The sequence below is a fragment of the Amia ocellicauda genome, unplaced genomic scaffold (assembly GCF_036373705.1).
Source record: "Amia ocellicauda isolate fAmiCal2 unplaced genomic scaffold, fAmiCal2.hap1 HAP1_SCAFFOLD_169, whole genome shotgun sequence".
Taxonomy (NCBI): Eukaryota; Metazoa; Chordata; class Actinopteri; order Amiiformes; family Amiidae; genus Amia; species Amia ocellicauda.
The window spans coordinates 50807-61237 of record NW_027102732.1 but is presented as its reverse complement, the minus strand read 5'-3'; the positions used below and the strand labels follow the sequence as shown (position 1 = coordinate 61237).

The 10431-nt window shown below is 40.6% G+C and overlaps 1 non-coding gene across 1 annotated transcript; it reads right to left on the bottom strand.

The window, feature by feature from the left end:
• Window positions 1-527: 527 nt before the first annotated feature.
• Window positions 528-642, bottom strand: LOC136723856 (U5 spliceosomal RNA). The gene has a single exon (XR_010806815.1). It is a non-coding gene; the product is annotated as a U5 spliceosomal RNA (small nuclear RNA).
• Between the last annotated feature and the right edge of the window lie 9789 nt (window positions 643-10431).

Below are 10431 nucleotides of genomic sequence, written 5' to 3'. Positions count from 1 at the left end.
ACTTCTTTAATTGAAATTTAAAAGTGTACCTTACGCTACATATATATATATATATATATATATATATATATATATATATATATATATATATATATATATATATATATATATATATGTATGTATGTATGTATGTATGTATGTCCAATTGCTTTGACAATACAAATGAATAGAATTGAGAGGGAGAGAGAGAGAGACAGACAGACAGACTGACAAACAGAAAAACAGACAGACATAGACACACACACACACACACACACACACACAGAGCCAGCCAGCCAGCCAGCTCAGCGATGACATCACGAGCCTCTCTCAGCTGACTGCTATGACATCACAGAGCACGTACATTCCGTTGCTTGCCGTCTGTCAACCACTCAGTCACTGCCAGCCAGACTGGCTGGCTGGCTGGATGGGGGGGCTGCTTGCTGCTGCTGCGTACCTTAGCAAGCTTATTTGCTTGACCGGCCTTCCTACTCCTCTGCCCACATGCCCACCTATGCCCGATCTGCTGTTCACCTGGATCACAGCTCCGCCCCAACAAGGCAGATCCTCCCAAAAATGGTACAAACTCACCCACGATCCCCTCCACGGAAAGCTTTAGCAAAAGGCAAAAGCGTTATACGTAATGAAGAGGAACCTGGAATCTGATTGATTGATTGCTTCTGTGGACAGGTGTCTTTTATACAGGTAACGAGCTGAGATTAGGAGCACTCCCTTTAAGAGAGTGCTCCTAATCTCAGCTCGTTACCTGTATGAAAGACACCTGGGAGCCAGAAATCTTGCTGATTGATAGGGGATCAAATACTTATTTCCCTCATTAACATGCAAATCAATTTATAACTTTTTTGAAATGCGTTTTTCTGGATTTTTTGGCTGTTATTCTGTCTCTCACTGTTAAAATACACCTATCATTAAAATTATAGACTGATCATTTCTTTGTGAGTGGGCAAACGCACAAAATCAGCAGGGGATCAAATACTTTTTTCCCTCACTGTATGTATGTATGTATGTATGTATGTATGTATGTAAGTGTGTGTGTGTCTGTCTCTGTGAAAGTGTGTGTGTGTGTGTGTGTGTCTGTGAAAGTGTGTGTGTGTGTGCATGTGTCTGTCTGTGAAAGTGTGTGTGTGTGTGTGGGTGTGACAGTGTGTATGAGTGTCTGTCTGTCATGTAACTCGCACATCTGTGAGGGCACCATTTTTGCAGAAAGAGATGTACACATTTTGGAGCAACATATGCTGCCATCCAGACATCATCTTTTCCAGGGACGTCCCTGCATTTTTCAGCAGGATAACGCCAAACCACATTCTGCCCAGATTTCAAGCGCATGGTTGCATAGGCAGAGAGTGCGGGTGCTAGCATGGCCTGCCTGCAGTCCTGACCTGTCTCCGAATTGAGAATGTGTGGCGCACTATGAAGTGCAAATTAAGACAACGAAGGCCCTGTGCAGTTGCGCAGCTGAGGAAATGCATAATGGATGAATGGGGGAAAATCCCGCTTGCTAAACTTAACCAAGTGGTGTCTTCAGTGCCCAAGTGCTTAATAAGTGTTATTAAAAGAAAAGGTGATGTTACATAGTGGTAAACAGTCGACTGTCCCAACTTTCTTGGTTTCTTTTCACTGCTAATGAGATGCTGTAAAGTGAGTTTTCAGGAGCTCTAATCGTATTGATGAATTCATGCAGCATTTGTAATTGAATTTCAAAAAGAAATCCTTGCTGTCTGGCCTGTGTGTATGAGATGTACTCTGTCAATCTTTGGCTAACAACTGAAACATTGGTAGAACAGAAATGGCAACATAAAAAAGAAAAGTACATTTTAAAAGAGCACATTAAATAGGATGAATATACAGTTTTTTACAATCACTTTGTCACTAATTTCAGAACCTTGATGTCATTTTTCAAAACTCTAGACACAAAACTCAAAACGGTCATCACTTGTAACACTGCACAATACAATGTTTTGAACATTGGACAGCCTTTCATATCTTTAAAGAAACCTTGCACTTGCAGACTTGTTGGTTCAAATAACTAATTTATCATGAAATACCATAGTAACATAGTAACACAGAAGATACCGATAGTTTCACTGTGTAGTTGTTCGTACAATCATTAAATATTGTAGTACAAAATATGTGATACATGTTTCATTATGGTACTACACATAAATACATCACTGTAAAAGGACTAGTAGAGAGAATACTACAGACACAGTGGAATCATTGAACAAAATCTGAAATGTATTGATGCAATACAATCAAATCACACCATAGGTTTCTTTGAATCCATGCAACAATAATTAGCTACAAAAAAGAACAAAACTACAGTAAAATGTCAACTGCAGTGTTCCTCACCTGGCTTAGTGTAAAAAGCAAAACAAAGGATTGATTACTGTACTTCTAAATTTCCATCAGCCCTGTGTTCTGGTTCAGGTTCTCACAACCATTTTTCACAAGAGGCATCTTGAAACTGAACATACCTGAACATACTCAGTCATCAGCTGCTTCACTCTGTCTGCATTTCTTTCAAAAGGCACACTATACTCTGTGCTACACATTGGTATGCAGTATACAGTCATTTGACAATTGAGAGTAGCCTAATGTTTAGTGCATGCTGAAGACTTGCCGCTTCTCAGTACGGAAATTTCTGATGATTGAGGCCACAGTTGATCCTGAGTTGATTCTGAGGTTTGATTGAATCATTGTAGCTGCCTCAGTCATGGTCATGCCATGATTTACAACATGCTCTACAACTATTTCTCGGATTTCACTGGACACTATTTGCTGTTGCTGCCGCTGTCTGGTCCGTGGCCTTGTCCTCTACCACGTTCCCCCAACACCTCTCAAATGAGGCCCATGGCTGCCTCTCTGGTGAGGCCTAAGCCCTCCTCTATGACGAGGCCCACGACCACCTCTCAGAAGGGGTGCATGTCCCCTTCCATTCCTTTGACCACCACGTCTTCCTCCTCCCACTGCTTGACCTCTATTGTGACCTGGATGACTTGCCGGCTCCATGTTATCACTGTGTTGCTGGGGTGGATAGCACTCATTTCACTCGATACTCGTACCACAATGTGAAATCAATCATCAATAACCAGTTGGCAGTATTGGAAAAGCAATTACAAGGGCCTGCATACATACAGTAATGTCAAATCTGATGTGGAAGAACAATCATCTTCAACCAGGTTGGAGCGTTAGTTGCAATGCCTTTAATACACGCAGCGTGGAGAGGAACAGTGACTCAAGTAGATCCCAAAGTCGCTCTGCCTTCATCTTAACAGTCAGAGCTTTTATACACAAAAATCAAAGAGCTGGTTATAATCAGAAAGTCATTACTATGTTATCTTAAAAGTTAGCTAAGCAGAATTTATATCATTATAGGACAGAGTTCATAGATCAACACATGGATTAGGGAGCAGGCACTTCAATCATACTGTTTGACATTGTCTCCAAGATTCTCATCGTAAATAACAAGCAGAAATCAAACTACCTTCTGGCCTGACCTTCTAGCTTGACCTTATCTTTCTTAAGTATACAAGAGAGAAAAACAGGTATTAGAGAAAGAATTTCTAACTTTCCTTCCACACTGAAAACATGGTGTGGAAAAGTGCTACATGATGATGAATGATGATGAAATATTACATCCATAGATAATGTAGTCCAACTGGTTCATGCTCCTCGGTTATTGGTGTCAATGGATCTCATTATCCTGAAACTTTCATGATCGAAACATGGAATATTGTTTGTCAGTTTCCATAAAATTATGCATTAAGAGTAATGCAACAGTCACTTATCATTTTGAGCAGCTGTATCAATTGATAGTTAGATCTTTGTAATGAAATGAATAGACAGTGATCTCAGATGTAATGTGTGAATTGCATTTTGAAATGGTAATACTTTGATGTAAGTTGTGTCATTTTAGTTCAATGAACAAATGATCTGAGGTTGATGTGTATTGTATCCAAGCAATTGTAAAAAAGTGTTAGAGTTTTGAAAAATGTGCATTTTGATCATCGGGTGTGAGTTTAGTGTCTAGAGTTTTGAAAAATGACATCAAGGTTCTGAAATGAGTGCCAAAGTGATTGTAAAAAAGTGTAATATCAGGGGACAGTGGCTATTAGTGATCTGGCCTTCCGTGGCCTCTGTATTAATGTAACAGGTCACATTGTATGTGTACACTGATACTTGATAGTATAATATAGTACAAGTAAAAAACATACATAGGTATCATAGAAGTATTTTGCAGAAATGATTATGGATAGTTATCAAAATGGAGAGGAAATGCTAAATCCAGTCTCCCCAGGCTGAGCTTCTATTGCTGCACCTGCTAAGTGGCTGCTGGCCCCACTATATGGATAGAGCCACACCAAGTACAAGAGTCTCCCCATTGCTATTTATATCTCCCTATCCAGTCTTCTATAAGTGTCAGGGTGGGGTGCCTATTCCCCTGCATGCTTTGAAACCTATAGCACCTGGGACGCACACTTGGGATCCGGTTCCTCTGCCCCTCACATACACATGAGGAATCCTAGGTGCTCAATACGTCATACTGTCTCTTTCATCTCATGTGTAAACTATGGACAAATACATGACTAAACGTGTTAAGTTGCTTTTCCCAGAAAGCTTTGCGCCACGATATGCAAATAACGGGGACTATGATTGGCTCCCTGACATTACCCACACTGCGACTGATGCTACCCATTTCACTACCCAACAAAGACCCATAATATGCGTGTGTCTGTCTGTCTGTCTGTCTGTCTGTGTGTGAAAGTGTGTGTGTGTCTGTCTGTCTGTCTGTCATGTAACTTGCACATCTGTGAGGGCACCACTAATGCCGAAAGAGATGTACACATATTGTTTATTTTCCATATATATGTATGTATGTATGTATGCATGTCCAATTGCTTTGACAATACAAATGAATTTAATTGAGAGGGAGAGAGAGAGAGAGAGAGACAGACAGACAGACAGACAGAGAGACACACACACACACACACACAGAGAGCCAGCCAGCCAGCCAGCTCAGCGATGACATGACGAGCCTCTCTCAGCTTACTGCTATGACAGCACAGAGCACGTACATTCCGTTTAACAAATCGTTAAACAAAAAAGGTTATAAACACATTGACTACAATACCGGTTAGTAAGACGAAGGTGAGTCTCTCGTTAGTATTATTAGTCAGACATTAAATAACTACGCAGGTTAGTATTTATGTCAGGTAACTTCTCGTTATATATATATCAGTCTCATTTACGTTTAGGTGCCGAGAAAGATCCTATTTGTTACCACAATTTCCCTTAACTGATTATTATTCAATGATTAAGGATAGGCAGGGCCACCAATAATCTAATGTCTATTAACTTGTGTCAATTTCAGACTAAACAGTTAAACAGGAATGAGAAGATATTTCTCGGCGTTGACAGATTTTATTTCTAAAATTATCAACAAAACAGTTTAATGCAACACACATTTATATTTAAGAAAACTAAATGATATTACACATTCTAGAGTTATGAATCACAGATTAACATTTCTAATTGATTTCTCAAATGTCATGAATCACAAACTCCAAACTGTTAAACTTATGTGAACTTCGTCGCAGAGAGGCCTCTCTGGCTTCGGGCTCAGATAACAGCACACGGCACGAGGTCCGTGTGGTTTGGAACAAAGGCAGTCCGGTTCGGCTTTGTCCAAGAACTTCCACTCAGTCGATGCACCTGGAAGTTGGGGTTTCGGGAATGTAGAGTCTTTTCCAAACAGATTTTCCACTGGTTTGAATGCTCCAAGGTTGTGCACAAAATCTTCTTTGTAAGCAGGGTTCCACCGTAGTTACTTGAAGACAAAGTCTTTGAGGAAAGCAGGGCCCTGTTTGTTCCAAGGGTCAAGTTTCTTAAGACTCAAATAGCTATTTAAATGACTGACACTTTCGTATTCAGTCGACTTAGTCAATTGTCCAGCTGTAAAACTCCACTGATCAGGTGGGTCTGTAAAGTTATTTATTTAATAAAGTCCTTTAAAAGAATTCTTCGTACGGCTCAATCTCCTTCTCCCAGTTTAACTCTTCTGTTGCCGGCAAAGACTTGGTTGGTTTCTGATTCCGGTTCTGGCAACAGAGCTACAGGTTGAGCTGTGGCAGCGAGTTTCTGGTTCAGGTGAGAGAAAGAGAGAGAGAAAGACTGTCCGCTGTTCCTTAAAGTCTGTCAGATCAGTAGGTGATTGGTCCCTGAGTTCTTGAGATTGGATTTCGGTTTCAGCCCCCAGTGTCCTATTGGAGAGGGGCTTGATTTATGACTGATGTCAATCCATGCCATCTTTTGGAAATGCCGGTTGGCCCGGGTTCGTAGCTCTATGTCGGGATTTCGGCTCTCATCCACTTCAAAGAGTTTTTATCACCTACAGGCCCCTTTCTCCAGACATCTCATAGCAGAATAACAAACTATTTGGCCTCTTCTCGGTGCCATCCTCCCCAAAACTGTCACTTTTAAGCAAACCAGTTCCAAGCTGATGAGCTAAGGAAATCTGATAACTTTGGGGGGGGGAGAGGTCTTCTTTAGATCCGTGCTTCAGCTCAGAGCCCAAATACTCTTATCCAAATACACCCAACATAACGCTACATATGTATGTATGTATGTATATATGTGTAGAAGGAAAATTAGAAATTATTTTCTTACACCTGTTTTTCTCTCTTGTATACTTAAGAAAGATACGGTCAAACTAGAAGGTCAGCGCAGAAGATAGTTTGATTTCTGTTTGTTATTTACGATGAGAACCTTGGAGACAATGTCAAACGGTATGACCTACGAGCCTGTTCCCTAAAACCATGTGTTGACCTATGAACTCTGTTCTATAATGATATATGTTCTGCTTAGTTAGCCTTTAAGATAACATAGTAATGACTTTCTAGCATGTATGGATGTATGTATGTATGTATATATATATATATATATATATATATATATATATATATGTATGTATGTATGTATGTATGTCCAATTGCTTTGACAATACAAATGAATTGAATTGAGAGGAAGAGAGAGAGAGAGAGAGAGAGAGAGAGAGAGACAGACAGACAGACAGACAGCTCGGCGATGACATCACGAGCCTCTCTCAGCTGACTGCTATGACATCACAGAGCACGTACATTCCGTTGCTTGCCGTCTGTCAACCACTCAGTCACTGCTAGCCAGACTGGCTGGCTGGCTGGATGGGGGGGCTGCTTGCTGCTGCTGCGTACCTTAGCAAGCTTATTTGCTTGACCGGCCTTCCTACTCCTCTGCCCACATGCCCACCTATGCCCGATCTGCTGTTCACCTGGATCACAGCTCCGCCCCAACAAGGCAGATCTTCCCAAAAATGGTACAAACTGATCCACGTTCCCCTCCACGGAAAGCTTTAGCCCAAAATAAGGGACACATTCTGTAACAACATAATGGATGCCCACCCAACCTGTGACAAATCTTAGAAAAAAGAAAAACGGTCAGTCCTCCTGGGGGAGGGACACACAGCCACCCTGGCTGCCCAATATGTCAGCGCCTACCACAGCCTGAGGGACACAGTGACACACGAGCACCGGCTGTAAATATAATGTAAATACTCATTTGTAATGCATGTCATTGTATTTCAAAAAAGGAATCTGGAAATAGTAAACCAATTTTCTTTATTTGTATGTATTTAAGATCACATTTTATTACATTTTCTTTTTCTGTACTTGATAACATCTTATTGTGATTCAAAATTCTATTATTTATTTTCCGTATGTATGTATGTATGTATGTATGTATGTATGTATGTATGTGTGGAAGGAAAGTTAGAAATTCTTTTCTCACACCTGTTAATCTCTCTTGTATACTTAAGAAAGATAAGGTCAAGCTAGAAGGTCAGGCCAGAAGGTAGTTTGATTTCTGTTTGTTATTTACGATGAGAACCTTGGAGACTGTCACGGTCTCCCCTGCTTCTACCTTAGTTCACCACCAGAGGTCTCCCTCTCCCAAATACTAGTTTAGTGCTTCTCTTTTCCTTTGTCCAGTCAAACCAGTCTTTCCACATTCTTCCCTACCAGGTGCACCTGTTCTGTCCTCCTCTCCTATCATTGGTCAATCCTTCATTCACCTCGTTCAATCCCTCTCTCCTTCACAGTACACAGTACCCCTCTGTTTCCTAGATTCATCGCGAAGTCTTGCATTCTCTCCTGAATCAATTCTAAGCCTTGTTTCTTGATTGCCTTCCCGTGTATTTTTGACCTCTTGCTTCCTTCTCTCGTTTACCCCTTTCGGATCTCTCTACTAGCCTGTTCGCTTGATCGTTTGACCTGGACTGTCCCTGTTTATGCTCTCTCGTTTTGCCCTTATTGGATTATCTGCTTCAACTCTAAAGCCTGCACTTGGATCCTTTCCTTTTCCTAAAAAAACCTGTGATTCTTATATGTTCAAACCGAATATTGTAAGGGACATATATGCTGCAAAAAACACATATATAAATTGCATAATATTAATGTATTTTTAATCATATATGTCCTACATACAACTAAAGGCATATAGTTTTTGATGAAGTAAAAACATAGGAAAATAGTGCAAATTTAATATGAATGTCCAGCATATGAAGACATGTATAAAACACAGTGCAGTTTAGCAGTATAAGGCTGTACTTAACTCATGCTCTTGCCTTGTCCTAAGTGGAGCCCTATGCCTATAATCAAACATGGTCATATACTGTATAATCAACCTTAGATCAACTGCTCTTTCAAATCCTGTAGGAAAATGAACAGTCCGCATAAAGGTCAGTGATATTTTGACAGCAGATCCTCGAACCAGTTTCTGCACTGTACAATTTCCAAATTTGCCAACTGCATATAAGTGATATTGGTCATCACTGACACAGAGAAAGTGTGAAACCGTGAAAATACTGCCATCTTTCAATATCACAACCGAGTTGTTCCTTTTCTTTGTCTTTGTGTATGTTTGGCTTTGAATGACCTCTCCGTTGATAACTATTCTGTTGTAGTACCTGCCAATAGAGGTCCCAGGTACATCTAGCAATGCATGCAATGCATTCATATTATTTTCAGACACTGGCCTAATCTTTGGCACTCCAAGTGCAAGTCATATCTAGTATAATTCTTTACATGACGTTTACCAGAGGTCATTTCTGTGTAGAATGATTTAATTTCAGGTGAAACATCATTGGATGAGCAGGCCTTAGCTATGCGTGGCAATGCCCGAGACCATGCTACTCTTTTGCAAAGCTGCTGAGGCACTGCATTACTGCTTTTGACTTGCTTGAGCAAGTAGCCATTATAGCTCTCAAACATGAAAGCAGACTGGGCCCAGAGAGGACCCAAATTCTCAACACTCTTAGTCAAATGCAGAAGTGAATGCATATTGTAGGTCACCTGATCTTCGCCATACAAAGACTGAACTGATTTAACATAAAGCTCAAGAGCCTCATGAGCATGGTCAATATCCTCTTGGCTAATGTCTGAACCTAGCAAAATGCTCACACCCTCCACAAGTAGAGCCCAGTGGCAAAGATACCTGTTTGGAAGTATCCCCTCCAGGACTGGCAAACTGTAATATAAAAGCCAGTTCTGTCATTCGTGAGCTTTCCAAAACCTTAGCTCAACAATAGACCGTGGGATTCTGGAAAAAATGCTTAGAGGCTTGATTGCTAAAAGATTTACATCCACTGTTACAGTGTTCAAACCAACATACCATGGTTTACTATAGCTTTTGGAATCAAACCATAAAGTGGCTATTTGCCGGCAAACCCCCAGCAACACACAATGCATGTAATCAGGGACCATGCCATTGATCAGGTCAAAATCTGGCAAGTCCACAATTGGAGATGGCCCTTTTATGCCCAAAATGCTCTGTTCATTATTTTTGGCAATCTCACCTATTTGCACAGTTGTGTCATGATCTCTAAGGAACACCTGGATGAAGACAGTGCCCACACCCATACTCTCCATTAAACTGCTTGAAATTTTGCAGTAAAGGTCGTGCAACAGCATCACATATGGCACATAATGCATAGACCTTTGTCGTTTTGATTGAGTGATCTACTGGATCCTGCCACTGAAGACCTGTTTGTCCAAGACTTTTGCATTCCTCCACAAAAGGTTTGAGGAAGCTAGTCATTTGTGGTTTTGATGACCCAAACCACAAGGCACATAGTATGACATTTGTATCTCTTTCCTCTGGGGGTAATTCATTAACAGAGCATAGTAAGGGCCATATGCTGTATTTAGATGACTGGAACACTGGCACTCCATCACAATTGAAAGACAGGGAAAAGAATGAATCACTAACTGATTTCAGATATTTGTACAACTTCCCATCTGAAAAATCTGTTATTCCATCTGTTTTGGTCATTGTAAATATTTGGAATAGGCTCATTCTCCAAAAGAGCTTGAAGTTGATTCCTCAAAGGTATACAAATAA